Source organism: Mustela nigripes, chromosome 7, assembly GCF_022355385.1.
Source record: "Mustela nigripes isolate SB6536 chromosome 7, MUSNIG.SB6536, whole genome shotgun sequence".
In the NCBI taxonomy this organism is placed as follows: Eukaryota; Metazoa; Chordata; class Mammalia; order Carnivora; family Mustelidae; genus Mustela; species Mustela nigripes.
The window spans coordinates 79,344,932-79,361,892 of record NC_081563.1 but is presented as its reverse complement, the minus strand read 5'-3'; the positions used below and the strand labels follow the sequence as shown (position 1 = coordinate 79,361,892).

The 16,961-nt window shown below is 41.9% G+C and overlaps 1 protein-coding gene across 4 annotated transcripts in view; it reads right to left on the bottom strand.

The window, feature by feature from the left end:
• The window catches only part of SOCS5 (suppressor of cytokine signaling 5), a 118,239-nt gene that overhangs the window by 38,178 nt on the left and 63,100 nt on the right, over window positions 1–16,961 (bottom strand). Inside the window, exon 1 of one of the 4 annotated variants that reach the window (XR_009405408.1) lies at window positions 10,767–10,982. The exons of the other annotated variants lie outside the window; for them this stretch is intronic. The gene's annotated coding sequence lies outside the window, so the exon portion shown is untranslated. Of the gene's footprint in view, window positions 1–10,766; window positions 10,983–16,961 lie in introns of those variants that run through there. 4 annotated transcript variants of the gene reach the window in all.

Sequence of the window (16,961 nt, the reverse complement as noted above, 5' to 3'; positions counted from 1 at the left end):
TCAACAAATTTGGGAAATCTTCAGCCATCATTTCTACCAGTTGGGGTTTTTTTTTTGTTTCCCCCTGCCCTATTTTCTCTCTCGTGTCCTTTTGGAATTTCAATGACACCTATTTTAGGCTGATATTATCTGAGAGATCTCTGAGGCTCCCTTTATGCTGTCAATCTTTCAAAAAAACAACATGGGGTGCCTGGGTGGCTCAGTCGGTTAAATCCTCTGCCTTTGGCTCAGGTCATGATCCCAAGGTCCTGGGATTGAGCCCCACATCGGGCTCTCTGCTCAGCAGGGAGCCTGCTTCCTCCTCTCTCTCTGCCTGCCTCTCTGCCTACTTGTGATCTCTCTCTGTCAAATAAATAAAATCTTAAAAAAAAAAAAAGAAGAAGAAGAAAAAACAACTCTGGGTTTCCTACTGGATAATTTCTAATGATCTATCTTCAGGTTCTCTCACTTCTCCCTCTGTCTCCATTCTGCTGTTAAATTTATCCAGTAGATTTTCTAAGTCCAGTAGATCAAGGAGTTACCTATTTTTGTTTTTATCTACATGCTGAAATTTCCTGTCTTGATTCCTTGTGAGCATACTTTCTTTTACTTCATTGAAGATAGCTTCCGATAACTGCTTTAAAGTTCTTTTCTGCTAATTCCACATCCAGTTCAGCTCTGTTTTGTTTTGTTTTCTGGTTGTTGTTGTTTTTTTTGTTTGTTTGTTTGTTTTGTTTCTTTTTTAGGGGGGTTGCTATTAATAATTTTTTCTCTTGAGAATGTGTTCTATATTCTTGGTTGTTGGTATGTTTGGTACCTTTAGATTCCTGGACATTATGAAGGGGAAATTACAGAGACTCTGGTTTATGTTATTTTATCCTGATGAGTCTTATTTCTTTTCTTTTTCTTTCCAAAAAAATTCTTCCTTCCATTCTTCTTTTTCTCTTTTAAAGAGGGCATGTATCTTTGTTGGAGTCCAACTGCAACTGACGCTTCCTTGTTCAGCACTTCCGAGCTTAGCTGAGCTCCTCTGTCTTCTGCAGGGCTGCTGTGGCTTTGCTCCACGCACCTATGATAGGAGGCAGGCAGAGTGTGGGGAGCCTCCCCCAGCATGTGTGCTTCCCCTGACCTCAGGCTCTTATGTCCCTGGAAGGACAGCACATCATCTCCCAGCACCCCCAGCACCCCATAGGCTATGCTGACTGCCTGGCCCTCATCTGGAAGCTGTGGAAATGGAATGTCATTCACACAACTCCCCTCCCACAGGTGTGGCCTCCCGCCACCATCTGCCTGCTTCTGTTCACTCACAGTGCCTTCAGATAGTTGTCTTTTACTTTAGTTGGGAATCATTTGTATTCTGTTCAGAGTTTCCAGCTACCACCTACGGGGGCAGGGAGGTGGTCAGGTAGGGTCTTTCTCAGGCAATACCAGCAGTGCAAATTCTTCTTGAATTTAAGTTTCAGCTTCACCAATTTCTAGCTCTGTGACCTCAGACAGCTGCCTCACTTCCCCAAGCCTTGGTATGCACATCTGTAAACTAGGATAATAAGAGCACTTGGCGTAGAGGGTTGTGTTGCGGATAAGGACAGATAAAATGTATGTCTGGTGTGGAGCGATGAAGGAAGGGCAGCTCTTGCTGAACTCTGCATGCTCCCGAATGGGGGGAAGTCAGCTGATTCCGTCTTCCCAACCAACTAGATGCGCATCTAATGAGCAGCGACTGTGCGCCCAGCACCAGACGGACAGTGAAGACCTTGCAGTCAAGGAGGTCACATCCTAGTTGAAACCCAGGGGGCAGAGCACAGTGGCACAGGGCCTCAGGAAACAGATGCCAAGTGCTGAGGAGAAGGGGTGGCAGGGACTCACACATGAGGACATGGTCTTCCTCAAGAGTTGCATAAAGCTCCTTTTTCTGCTTGGGAAGGCAATTTCACCATGAGGTTTTCAGTAACAGGCCCTTGCGGTATGAATTAACAATCTCATTGGCTGGCAACGAATACATTGGTGCCAGATGAGCTTCTCAGACACATTTTCCCGAACCTCTTGTGTTTCCTGGTCCTAGTGGAAGGCCTCCCCTGCAGCTCCCCACCCCCACCCACACAGTCAGACATCTGTCATACCTGTGACACCTGCACGGGAGGGAAACTCTACCCACCTCATGTCCCACATGGATACTCTCAAACATGATTTAGCTGGGCGAAGAGCTGAGGTCATCCCTTTACCACCCTCGGGACTCACACTGAGCCAGGCCGATGAGCAGGTGGCCCCCCGATTTGGTCCATTCGGGCTGCTCTAACAACATACCACAGACTGGGTGACTTATAAGCAGCAGACACTATGCTCACTGTCGGAGCCTGGGAGTCAGATCAGGGTCCTAGCACGGCTGGGTGAGGGTGGTCTTCTGGGTCACGGACTTCCCCACAAGATGGACAGAGGCTGCCAGGAGGCTCTCTGGAGCCTCTTTTATAAGGTACTAACCCTGTGTATGAGGACCCTACTCTCACGACTTGCACTCCTCCTAAAGACCCCGTCTCTGAATACCATCACCTATGCCCGTTAGATTCCAACATAGGAACTGGGTCGGGGGTACTGACATTTAGACTGTCCCCTCCCCAAATGCTGTGACTTGGGGCATTGAGAGACCCACTTGTCCCTCCCCATGTCTCCTCTCTCCTGAAATTGCTGTGAATGGTTTAGAAAGGAAAGGCAGAGGATTGCCTGCTAGTAGGGGCTCTATCCTTAATTCAGGGAAGTCGTACTACTTGCTTACAGATGTTGAATGTCACAGCTGGCAGAAGATATGTCTGGAAATCACTCTTTAGACTTCTCCCATTTGTTGGGGATGCTTTGGCCACAAGACATCAAAATAAGTAAACAAAACAGGACAAAAACAAGTTCCTTCAGTAGGGATGGAGCACATGCATGGGGGTGGGGCAGGGAAGCCAGTCATTCAACTTCCTCCAGGCTGACATGTATGTGTCAGGCACTGAGACGGGGCTGGTGACACACAGGTGACCTAGGTTCCATTCTTGCTCTTCAGGCTTTCACCACTGGCTGAAGTGTCTGGAATGAAAAATCAGTGTGGGCTCTCATGCAAAAATCTGTTCCAGTAATGGAGGAACAACCAGAAGACAAAGGGAAGCTGGAGGGGGTGAGAGGTGTCAGAGAAAACAGGAGTGTGGATAATGGGGCCTGGGGCTGAGCAGTGCTTTGCCAGGCAGGTGGGGCTGAACAGACAGAAGGAAGGGCAGGGTAAGGACAAAGAACAGTAGGCACGGAGACAGGCCGGAGAAGTGAGTGGTGTTCAGGGCTGTGAGAATCCCAGAGTGGCTGGGGCGCCAAGCGCCTTGTTGGGGAGAGCAGCAAGAGGAGGTGGTGGGAAGGTGGTCAGTGGTCAGACCACAAGAGGCCCTGGTGTGTCAGCCCAAGGGATCTGGATTGCATTCATTGCCTGGGCCGTCAGTGGGGCAGCGGTCTGCAGAAGTGATGCCTGGGAGCTGAGGTGAGAGGGCAGGCTGGGGGAAAGGCAGGCCTGAGTAACCAGGCCAGGGCAAGTAAAGGAGAGGCGGGAAGAGCATTGGGCACGGCCTGCCACACAGTCAAGCTTAGGGCTGTTCCCCAACCTGAGATTGTTTCTTGGGATGAATTTTAGGGTGTTGCATTTGCTTGTTGTTTTATACAAAAAGCCTTGCCTAAAATAAAACACGTCACCATTTTGATTTACTTCTTGGCACCCAAAATAACCCATGTGGCAACACAGCACAGGCTCAGGGACTCTCTGGTCCAACTCCTGATTTAATGGAAGGTCTTTCAGAAAAGGCTTGACCTGGTCTGAGTTCCCTGCAAACGGATCCAGTGCAATCCAACCAGGTCGTCTGCACACGACGTGGAAGGACAGAGTGTGTCTGTTGAGAAAGTGGCTTTCAACCTTCCACACAGAATAGTTTTGAGGTTTCAAATGGAATATTTTCCATTCTTACCAAGCACTACTTATATTTATGATTAGCACTGCTGAGGCCAAAACAGTGGTGCTGGCTGCAGGGATCTGAAGCTGAGTATCTGCCCTGTAGGTCCCTTTTTAAGCAAACAGCACCCCATCTCCCGATCAGGCTTGAGAGCCTGTTGCCGCCGTTCACAGTTGTGATATATGCAAGTGGCAGCGAATGTCCACAGTGATCAGTAAGTTAGTTGACTGCATCTGTTTATGTCTTGCCTTGTTCTTCTGAACAAATGATGTGTATTGAGGGTACTTCAAAAATGGGCAAAAATTACATTGGGACAAATGGGAAAAATTAAAAACTTTGCCATTATAAATTTTGTTTTGGCACCAAAGATTTTCATTAGAGGAAAATAATAGCTGTATTTAGAATAGATAAGCCAACAGGTTGAAAACACAATTTGCTGATAATTGGTGGATGGTGTACTAGTGAGTGGAGGAAAAATATGGAGTACTATGAAAATATGGTGTACTATTGAATGGAGGAAAAAAATATGACATGTATCCATAAGCATATACGCATATACATAAACACACATACACACACACACATATTGGTATCCAGCTCCGAATGAGAGAATGTTAAGGGTTAAATTTCTCAGAATCAGATACTGAGGCAGGACTTGGGGTGCAAGATACTCTTAGGGATCCACATCTGTGAAGGGAATAGAGAAAGGATGGGACAAAGGGAGACAATGCAGCAGGGAGCTCTGAAGCGAGTGAATGCCATCTCACAGAGTTGTCTAAAATAGCTTTGCCGTTTTTGTTTTTCTTAAAGTAAACTCTACACCCAGTGTGGAGCTTGAACTCATGACCCTGAGATCAAAAGTGGCCTGCTCCACAACTGAGCCAACCAGGTCCCCCCAATTTTTTTGTTTGTTTGTTTACTTAAAGAAATTATATATATAAAAAAAAAAAATAGCTGCCTGTGCCTTTACATTCCTGCCTCTCAGTTACTGATTGGAAGGGCATGGCCTCGAGTATGGCGGCTCCTTACAGCTGAGGTCCACGCTGAAGGAGCTGGCCCCCGGGAAGCTGACTACTGCCCAGGCTGCCCCTAGACGGGCAGCAGCTTCCTTCGAGGACAGGGATCTAGCTGGTACATCTCGTCTACCACAGGACCACGGTACCCTTATACTCTTGGTCATTTTCATTTTGACTATCTTTTTTGGCTGACTATAACTCACTCTGGAGTCTCCTTCCCACCTCCCGGTGCTGCCTCCCCCGTTTCTCAGTTCTCTTTCTATTCTTGCTTAACTGAAGGCGGTTTGAGGGTAGGACGGCAAAGAAGTTCCGGCCCTTTCCCTTCACCTCTCCAGCGCTGGATGTGGCTGTGTGCAAATATTTATAGTCTCACTGACCTCCAATCCCTCAGGCTTGGCTTCAGCCTCTAGTTCACAGCTTCTAGCTTCAATGCTTTTGTCCAAATCACGAATCCCCTGAAACAGGCCCCACCCTGCCTCTGTTCTCACTGCTCATAACCTACATTTTTTTTTTAAAGATTTTATTTATTTATCAGAGAGAGAGAGGGAGAGCGAGCGAGCACAGGCAGACAGAAAGGCAGGCAGAGGCAGAGGGAGAAGCAAGCTCCCCGCTGAGCATGGAGTCCGATGTGGGACTCGATCCCAGGATGCTGGGATCATGACCTGAGCTGAAGGCACCTGCTTAACCAACTGAGCCACCCAGGCGTCCCAACTCATAACCTACATTTGAGGCAACATTTAACCATACATTTTCTTAAATCCTTTGTTTTGTACACAAGTCTTTGCCAAAATTAATAATTGAGGAGTAGGGATATGTACTTTCTTTATTCCCTGAAGTGCCCAGATAGTACTACTAGGTGCTCGGTATGTTCTCCTCTATTTTGTATTGAACCAAAGGAAACTTTTCTTTAAAAGGTGTGTCCAAAAGGTAGAGCGGTTAAATTCCAGCCACACACAGTTTTGGCTGCCACCATTTCCTATCTGAAGGAAAATCAGTGCTTGTGGAAGGATCTGGAGGAGTGACATATGGGAACTTAAGTTCATTCATGTACCAACCAGCAACTGAATGAAGGGCTCCCAGAGTCATACCGCAGGTGGATGGAGTTACTGGATCCAAGTTAGAATCCACTGCTCTTGAACTCTTAACCTCGAGAGCCAGCAGTCATTTTACTCAAAGCATCAGCACCTGCTGTGATCCAATTTAAGATTCTACAAGGTATATCATACAAGGCAAAGGCAGCATAGTCCCCACCCCCCTACCCCACTTGGCATATTTAAGATAATTTAAACTCACTCAAAACTGTTGGCTCCCTAGAGTGTAGTGTGGGGGCTCCTGCGGTTCTAAGTCCTTTTCAAGGGACCTGGGGAGTCAAAACTATTTCGTACTAATATTAGGACATTATTTACTCTTTTCACATTCTTTCTCTCATGAGTATGTAGTGGAGTTTTCCAGAGGACATGTGGTATATAATGACATTGCTCTGGCAACTAATGGAATGTGTGTTTTGTGTTTCCTAGAACTTTCTGAGGTGGTAGGTTGAGAGTATAAATATGTGTATTTTCAGACATTAACTAATCCAGCTTGTTTGCAATACCTGGACTACGCTCTTACTTGCTATAATTTCTATAACCTCATCATTGTCTAGTGTATTGTTTTGAAATCCCAAAGTTTTCCAGCCATCTCTTTGGAAACTCAGCAAGAAATGAGTATACTTTACTGTTATTTTTTGCAATAACTTTTTTTCAGAAACTTTTCAAATTTTAAAAATTGCATCTAAAACTTTTCTTTAGGGGTGCTTAGGTGGCTCAGTGGGTTAAGCCTCTGCGTTTGGCTCAGGTCATGATCTCAGGGTCCTGAGATTGAGCCCCGCATTGGGCTCTCTGCTCAGCAGCGAGCCTGCCCCTAACCCCCACTTCGTCTCTGCCCGCCTCTCTGCCTACTTGTGATCTCTCTCTCTCTATGTCAAATAAAGAAATAAAATCTTAAAAAAAATAAATAAAAAGTTTATTTAGACATCCTATTTTATTCAAAAATAAAATTCAGAAGTTATTTTTATTATCTTTAACGATGAATCAGTGGCTTGAAAACAAAGAAACAAGAAGACTCACTCTTTCAATCCTGCTCTGTGGCATCTATGTCCAAAGATACTGAAGAAAATGAAATGGAAGAATATCCATTATTTGATTCCTCTTCTCCTTTCCCAACGACATATCTACTTGAGGCCAGATTTCCTTCATATGTTTTAACCAAAGCAACATATTGCAAAAGATTGAGTGCAGAGGCAGATAAGAGTAGCCAGCTGTCTCTATGAAGCCAGATATTGAAGAGACTTTAAAAAATTATGATAATGTTGCTCTTCTCACTAAATTTCTATAAAACAGATTCACTTTTCCAAAAAATATTTGTTGATCTATTATGGGTTTATTATTTTTTAAAAACAACAAATGTATTTTAATTTGTCTCAATTTCAAAATAGTAAGTATTGATAAATCAACAAATAAAAGGTTTGGGGCAGTCGTCAATACCTTATCATAGAGTGTAATGGAGCCTTGAGACCAAAAAGTTTGGGCACTACTGCCCTAAACTGAACCTAGGACTTTAGGCAAATGGGCTCAAGTGACCTGAGGCATGCATCAGTTAGAGGAGGCACATGGTTGTAATTAATTCCAGAAAGAGAAAAGAGAACATAGCACAGATAAACGTCCCAGAATTGCCTTGCCTGGACATCTGATGGGGACTACAGCAGAGCTTTTGTAAGGGTTGGGCCATGTCCTTTCTTAAAGAAGTCATTTATTGGACAGAGAGACATCCTAAGTAGAGAGAGATTCTTTTTTTCCCCAAGTTTTTGGTGTTTTTAGTCACTTAACATATTTAACCAAAAAACTGAAATTAAGTGTATCTTGGGTCACTCATTGTTATCCTTTCATTCAATCATAGAATAAAGTTATCAGGATCAAACACTATAAAGTTTTTTTTACCTAAAAGAACTAGAATCACCCAAGAGATGGGGACTATTCTTTTTTCAGAATTTTTCTGGTTTGATTGTATTTAAAAACAACAACAAACACAACAACAAAACCCCCCGTGGTATTAGCTTTCTTGCGCTCAAAGAAGAATCCAATGATTTAAGGTGGATTTGAGCTTCGATTCTAAGAATTGTAGTCCAAGAAGTCTGTTTTGGAATACCCTCCATTCACTTTGAACTTCCTTCCCCTGCTGACAGGCTTGGGAGAAGTTTGTGCCCCTGCTTTGAAGACCACACATGCTGCTTCCCAGGCCATGATGCAAGCGCAAGACAGACACTGGAAGTCAAAATACCACTTTCCTTGGCTGGATCTGAATTACGGTTTCAGAGACATTCCTCAAATGTGTAATATAGATTTCAGAACACTCCATTAGAAACTGCTCCAGTGTGGGTCCCAAGGAAAAGATTCTAAGCATCTTGCCTTCAGAGAACAAAAGCACCACTCTGGATGGCCATCGGGGATACCCAGGAACATGCAGGAGTGACAGCTACACAGTCCTTCACCTATGTTGCACTGTCTCTGGTCTCTTTTTTGGGAAAAACTTTGGTATGAGGTAAAAGCACTTCCCTCCTTTAACAGCTGCACTATAGGTCACACAAGGCCCCACATCCCAACAAACGGGTGGGCACTTCAACTTCAAAGCAAAAATGGTGTCTTCTAAACCGTTAGCATTTTGAGAATCAGAAGATGTGAATGCAGTCCCTTTATGGATTTTTGTTTAAGATTTACTTGTTCATTTGAGAGAGACAGAGACAGAAAGATCAAGGGGAAGGGGGAAAAGGAAAGAGAGAGTTGCAAGCAGATTCCATGCTGAATGCGGAGCCCAACACAGGGCTTGATCTCAAGACCCTGAAATCACGACTTGAGCTGAAGCCAAGAGTCAGATGCTTAACCAACTGTGCCACCTGGGCACCCTGATCTTTTTATGGTTTAAAGGGGGCATGAGCAGAATGATACAATAAGGCCTGGAAAGTTGAGTCTCAATTTCAAAGTTAACAAAATGAGAGACTTTTTACTATGAGGCACTCAGCTAATTAAGTCATAAGGTTAGAATAAAGCACAATGACTTTTTATTCATGTTTTTGACATAAGGCAAGGTAAAATGAGCATTTACACAATGCCATCTTGTTCTTCAGTTCCTTCAAATGGAAGATAATAAAATTTTAGGGCAAAAGACTACATTTTATACATTTGAAATGTACGCACAATAGATACTTAAATTATTTTTGAAAATTCATTCATTCTTTCAACAAATATTTACTGAACGTATGTCATGAGCCAAGTAGTGAGCAGGGCACTAGGCACATAACCAGGAAACAACGTCTTCGCCCTCAAGAAGGTCACACTAACAGCCAGCAATGATTCCATGTATAAAATGGGGGAGCTGTCAAACTAATTAGATGAAAGGGGACACTAGGGAATTTGAGATTTCCAGAAATCTCAATCATGAAAGGCACCACATTCGTTTTCAAATCCCCAGGCAGCAACTGATGACCATGTGGATTTCCCACAGGATGACCCGATTATGATCATTTGTGTTGGTGGTACAAGACGGGTGCAACATGTCTTAGGGCATTAGGCAGTCATGCCCCATGCCCTGTGTGTGTGTCCAGGTCCTATGGTTTCAGCCAAGATTATAACACGGAATGGTACATTCGGAGAATAAGAATTAATGGAACTTTTTTCTATGTGTACTGCCACATTTCTACCGGAATGTAAAAACATGAACTAAATTTATAATAACTATACTTCTATTAAACCCAAGGATAAATTCTTTTGCTTTATGGAAGACTGGAACATCTTATGAGCATTGAAATAAAATCTGAATAGAATTATGGTTGGCTTTATTCTATCTGCTTCCCAGTAATTTTCCGTGCAAGAAGTTTTATAGATTTTCTTCCCCAGGAAGATTTAGAGATCATGTTTCAACATTTAGACTATGTCCTTCAATAAAACCCCACATTAAACTAGCAGTATATAGGAGAACTACTGGCTGAATCTACATTTTGGCCAAGATTTCAGAAAAAATACCAATTTTGAGATAGCACTCTGGATTTCAGTTCTGTATTTGTACTAATGGAATAATAATGATGGATATAAGGGTAAAGGAAACAATCAGAACATTTACTGAGCACTTACTACATGCCAGCCACTATAATGCACACTTCTCAAGGACCATTCAACATAGTATTTCCACACCACGATAAGGTAGTGGATAAGGTAGATGAAGCAGCCACGCCTGAGAAGTCAAGACGCTTACCTGTTTAGTAGTATGTAGTTGAGCAGAGGCACACCCCAAGTAATCTGACAACAGCTACACAGCTATGAAATAAATGTGAATTCTTTAGAAGGATGCTATGTAAAGAACTTCTTTCAAGAAGGCCACAGTGTCTCGTGACAAGAAGCAGCAAAGGCCAAGAGAAACTGACTTGACCAAGACATGAGAGGAGGCTCCTGAACCTGAATGTTAGCCTTTCCAACCCCACCAAATACCAACTCCCTAGAGTCTCATCACATCTCATACAAGGTTCCAAAGGCACGGTTTTCCTTCTTCTTCTTTATTTGAGAGAGAGCTCACAAGCAGAGGGGAGGGGCAAAAGGAGCAGGCTCCTGGCTGAGCAGGGAGCCCAACACAGCTCCATCCCAGGACCCCAGGATCATGACTTAAGCCAAAGGCATACGCTTAACCTTCTGAGCCACCCAGGTGCCCCTACCTTTTCCTTTTTTAAAATGACTTTCAGTACCATGTAACCAGGGTCTGTATTTTCACATATAGTTACCTCCAACTCCGTGACTGCTGCCTTCGTGTTTCCAGCATTCATCTGTCCTGGTGCTTTTCCCATTTGCCACAGCAAGGCCATGAGGTTAGTTATTTTCTTAGCTCTTTTTCAAAGCTACCTGGATGGCAGCTTTGTGCCCAAACCAAAAAGAACACAGACTCGGCATTTCTTCCATTCCAACATGAACTTCTGAGTCCCCTTGAATCTCTTCACTCAGTTCACAAGGACTGAAGGACTAGTGACCCTGTATTAGTCCACTAGGGTTTTGGTTCAGTGAACTGAGACTATAACCACAATCCATGTGAAAACATCACACCATACTTGTAATGTTTCTCCATTTCCAAAGCAGCATTCTTTTGTTGCTTCAGTGGAGTTCTAAGTAGTTTTAAGGTGTTAGTATAAAACACTTTTTTGTACTTATATTATGTATATATCTTCTTTGTATTAGAACTCACTAGAAGCTACCCCCAAAGCTGGAGGGGTGGGGAGAAGCATGCTTTAAAAAAATCTCAACATATGCAGGAGGAAGATGATTTAGACACTATGTATGAAAACAAGATTAGAGAAACAAACGGAGGGCGGAAGTAGAGCTGTGTCTATTTGGTTTTATCACTCAGAGGGCCCTGTATTCTGAATATTCAGGCAGAAAACACAATCTACATCTTCTGTATCTCTACTATTTGTATTATACTCGGAAACAACTTTTTCAAGTTTCAGATTTGATGTATTTCCAGTTTTCTCCTTTTAATGAAAGATCCTCCTCCACCTTCCTTTAAATACCTAGTTGTACTTTTAGCATTACTACAGTGGTGGGCTTCGTCTTAAAGGGCAAGCTTTTTAAGAGGAACTATTTTTATAGTCACCAGCCTTTGCTACATAGCTATGGCAGACTTAAAAGTGATCCAAATGCATTGGAAAAGGTATCCAACCTACTACTAGGAAGTATTTTGATTTAAACATAACACACACATCGTCGTTTTAGGTAAGCAGCTGATAAATGAAGAAACTGGCAGTGATAGCATGTTAATGGATGATGGGAAAGCTCAGTTATCTGATTCTTATTACACTTTGCCTTTTCTGAAAAAGGCAGAACAAATGCTGGCAAGAAGGCATCCATGGTCCAAATGCGTGAAGAGATTCTAGAGAAAAACACAGATGCTATAAATATGTTCAAATAGCTTGGCCTAGGTTAATTTTTTTCCCAGAGAACTAAGAGTCTCTAAAAAAGGTCTCTGAAGGCTGGGTCATTAGAGATGTTGAGGAAAACAGAAGGTGTACTGGAAGACCAGAGAAAGGCAATCTCTGTATTTAAAAGAGAAGAAACAGATGGTTCCACAAACTGCAGACCAATGAAACTGACACAATCTTGGGCAACATTCTGGCAGGGATTATTAAATGTAGGGCCTATGAGAACTTAGAAAGGAAGGTGATAATCTCCGGGAACTAGCAAGGGCTCACCAAGAACAATTCATGTCAGATTAACCTTACCTTCTCTCATGTTATAAAATAACTTAATAGATTATATAAACAGAGCAATCTAGATTTTAGAAAGAAATGCAATAAGGTTGTCATTTTTCTGTCAGTAAATTGGAGAAATAAAGTGGTTGTTCCTTCACTCACTCATTTAACAAATCTTTATCTACTCTGTGTTAAGCACTCTGCTAGGCACTGAGGATAAAAATCAAACAAAACAGACATGGTCTCTGTTCTCAGAGTTTCTCAAGAACCAAAGAGTTTCTCAAAACCCAAAGACTCAAAATATATGCAAGTTTTTGTAATAAAGACTATGAAGGAAACAAAGGCAGGGCAGAGATAGAGAATACTATGAGGGAACTCTCCTTTAAATAGCATGGTCTCTCTGAGATGACATTTAAGTTTAGGTGTAAAGAATAAAAAAAAAATCTATCTTGCTATGTGGAAGAATGGGGGATGAGAATTTCACAAGGGAGCAACATGCACAAAGGCCCTGAGGTAGGAGAGAGACTGGAGCGTCTGAGCCATTGAAAGGCCAGTGGGACAGGAGAGCAGCGAGTAAGGAGCAAAGGAGGACTAGAAAAAGTTGGCGCAACAGGCAGGGCCACTCCCCAGATAACGAACTGGAGAACAGGAGACTCTAGTGGCCTGTTCTTTCAACACTTTTACCAATGGTTTAGAATCTGTTTTTATCAGTCGTTGGAAATCTACTGTCCTCTTGAGATGTCAATACAAAAATGAGTGTTGGAAGAAACATCAATTTGGCTGACAAAATTAGTATCCAAAAAGTATAGCAGCTAAGGACTTAGGTTCTGGCCTCAGACCTTATTTAAATCTAGCCCTGACTTTCACTCTCTGTGACCTTGGACCAATTACTTAACCCCTCTAGGTTAAGAATCAAAGACATGTAGAGGATTATTTACCAGGCAGCTCAGGTAAATCTTATGTACTACACAATAAACCATCGGCTGCACTAGGTTATATATGGTTTCCTGGGCCTGGAAGCTCTTCTGGCAGCTTTCCCTTTATTACTGAGTGCATCATCTAGCCTCTGACATAGTGTTTATAGATCAAATGTGGCCCTTACCTTTGTTTTTGTTCATGTCACCAATAAACTATACTGCCTCCCAGACTATCTTACTGTTGGAAGGATGAGAAATTTAGCAGAGCCAAATTTTAGAAATTAATTCTGGCCTTCTAATCTTCATCATTCAGGAAGAAACTGCTGTAAGTTAAGACAATGTTTTAAGGATAGGATTTGCAAATTTATATCATCCACAATGTTGGAACTATTATACCAAAAGATTTCTCTATTCCTGTAATGTTAAAATCCAACATTGTCTCAATTGCACACAAGAGCACCTAAGAAATATTTACAGAATTAGATGAGAACGTTTTCAATAATTATTACAGTTCAATTTTAAGAGTATCTTAAGGAGTTTTAAAAAAGCCCTATAAATTTCAATAATTCATTTTAAAAATAGGAACAATGAGAGGTAGGCTTAAATGCCTAATAACATGTATTTTAAAACAGATAAGATTAAACCATTTAGTGTAATGATAAATTTACCTGGTTAAAAAAATTCCCTAAATCTTGGGTTTCCAGTTAGAAAGGGTTGCTTAGTAAACACCTAGAGAAAGAAATGTTGGGTGGTAATATTATACATTCCTAAAGGTAATCTTGACTACTAAACAAACATCCAATGCAGCTTTCACTTACTAAAATTAACCAAAAAACCTACATTAGTCACAATACCATGTGGCAAGTTAAAGGCACTGACTCCCTCTTCAATCTCAGCATTTTTGTCAGATAAGAAAAATTTTTCTGATGTTCCTTTAACTTCTACTTAATTTTCGCATTTTCTCTATGAAAGTGTATCTAGGAGTGATGAAGTTTCTCTTATTTGATCAAATATTTATTCACTTTTTGCATTAAAAATGTGCCTTTCAAAAATATACTCCCCATATTTTGCTTTATTTAAAAACAGATAGGATGCATATTATATTAAATGGGACATACTAGCTTGGCTTCCTCATGATTTGCTTGAATTTGGAGAAACTATGACAAATTTAACTCAAAATCTCCTAGGCAAGCAAATCGCTTGCCTTTCTTTACCCCAAAATGGTTTTTTTTTCCCCTCTTGCAACTGCTTTCAGATGTACTCCTCAGTTTAATGCCAGTGTTAGCAATCTGATCAAGGCAAATTTCACAGGGCTTCCTGACTCTAATCTCTCCTGGTTATAACCCATTTTACAGCTGCTGGCTTAATTTCTAATACTATCTTAAGAATCTAGATAAATTTAGGCTCTTCAGTATGGCACATTCAAATGCCACAAACAACAGATTCTTTACCTTCATCCTGCTCCTCATCAGTTGCTAGCGACCACTACACTTCCATGCCTGGCTTCCTCATCACCCTCTGCTAAGTCCAATTATTAGACATTCTTGTGATCAAACAGACCTGACACCAAATCACCCTGCCTCCACTTAGAGTCCTCTGTTTTTCTTATCAAGCATGTAAGCAGGTTTTGTCTCATTACTTTTTCCTTGGTCTATTTCCAATATATTCTCATCATTACACATTTCTGTATTTGTCTGTGTCCTAGCTTAGAAGTCCCATGAGGCAAGGGATCTCCTACCGAAATTTATTTCAAGAAACCATCGGCGACTGGGCCTCTACACTATCAGTTACTCTAACCACTGAATGATCTGCCTCAAGAGTTGAAGGTATGTAAGAAGCCTAGGTCCCTGCTGAATCAGGAAAGGAGTAGAATCTGGAGCACATCTGTATACCCTCTCAAAGTAATTTGAGGCCTACAACTCTCTTTCTTCTGCTTTATGTTCTCATCTATCTGTATCTATCTATATCTTATAAATTTTCAAATCTTTTGCTGTAAAAACTCATGAAAAAATAATGGAAGGGAACATAATAAATGTTAACAGCAGTCACCTCTTGGAAAATTACAAAAATGGAAACTGGGAATGGGTTGGGGTTGGTGATGGGAACAGGGTTGGGGTTGGTGATGGGAAATGATAGAGAAAATGATAACATGGACTGTTTCTTAAAATTTTGGGGGCACTGATTCTTTATAATCTTCAGTACTTCCTAAATGTTCCATAACTAACATAAAAATCTACACTAAGACACACAAGTAATTTGACATGGGAAGCATGACAATCAAATCTGGCATGGGTAAAATTTTAAAACTGAGTGCAAGGTTTATGATTTAGTATTTAAAAACTTACTGAAAGGCAAAATCCTCTACGTTTTTAGATTTTCAAAAATATCTAATGATACAGAATCTTGAATTGACAAACCAAGATAAATGTTACCATAATTCTCCCCCTGAAGAAATACTTAACCCCATGCAAAATTTAGTTGTTGCCATCCTGTCCTCTGGTTTGAAATACTATCCATATAGAGACTCCCCTCTTCCTGACCCCCCCCCCCATTCTACATGCATATATCCAACTGCCTGCTCAAAGTCCAATCTCAACCTATCCAAGGCAGAATCCAATCTACACCCTCCAATTTGCTCCTCTACTGGTTTTCTGAAATCTCAACTAATAGCATCACCATCTTTGCTCAAAATCAGGGTCATTGTTTCTTTCTTCCCATCTAATCCATCACCAAATTGTCAGCTTTGCCACCAAAAAAGGCATCCTGAATCTGACTTCTCCCTACAACTACCAACCCAGTCCAGGCTCTCACCATCTTTCACCTAGATGACTGTAAGTCTCCCTTATTTTATCCCATTATAGCCTGTTCCCCATCTACTAGACAAATAGCAAACCCTGTCACTCCCTTGCTTAAAACCCTCCAATGGCTTACCATCGCATTCAGAATAAAATCTAAATTCCTTTCTGTGGGCTCACAGTCCAAGCAGTTAGGCCCTTGCCACTCTACCTTATCCCCTGCCATTCCCCACCACACTCAAGGGACTCACTTCAGTCTTATTGCATTCCCTCTCGTCAAATAAGCTCATTCCTGCTTGGAGACTAGTTTTTTTGTTCCTTCCTTCAAAATGCTTTTTTTATCTTGGTGATTTTCTTCTCATCATTCAAGGTCATTATTTCCCCAGTGACCTATAACTTTGTTTTGTACCCCAACGTATAACCATCACCTGAGATGGTGACTGGCACATGGGTCCTCAGTAAATATTTGTGAATGGGTGGTTGAAAAGCAGCTAAATATTCAATCAAGCTTCCTGGGCATGGAAACAGTTGTTCTGAATGATCCATACTTTTGCAATGGCAACTCCTCCCCCGTCTCCTCTCAAAAAGACCCCGATAACCAAGCATCTACCAAAAAATCTCCAACCCCAAATCTTAGAATCTGCCACAATTTAGAAGTCTGTGTTCTGTATGAGCTGTGCAAAAACAGGAAACAGAGCCTGAGCCTCACAGATATGGAGTGTTTATGTATACACACATACCAAGCAGGACTGTCCCCTTTGGAGACTTTTCACCTTGAAGCCAGCCCTGTGAGCCCTGTGTGTGCATGTGCTGGGCTACAGAATAAGCGGAGAACTGGTGTGAGTTCCCCTGTGTTAACACACTCCGAGACATGGCTCTGCCACCTCTCCTGTGAGAGTGCTGACTCACTCACAGCCTCTGTGCCTCTACCAAAAAGCAGCTTTATAGTTTTTTTTACTACAAAAATAAAGAATTAGTCTACTAAGACCAATCTCAATAAAACTGACCAAACTAGTGTTCAGTGC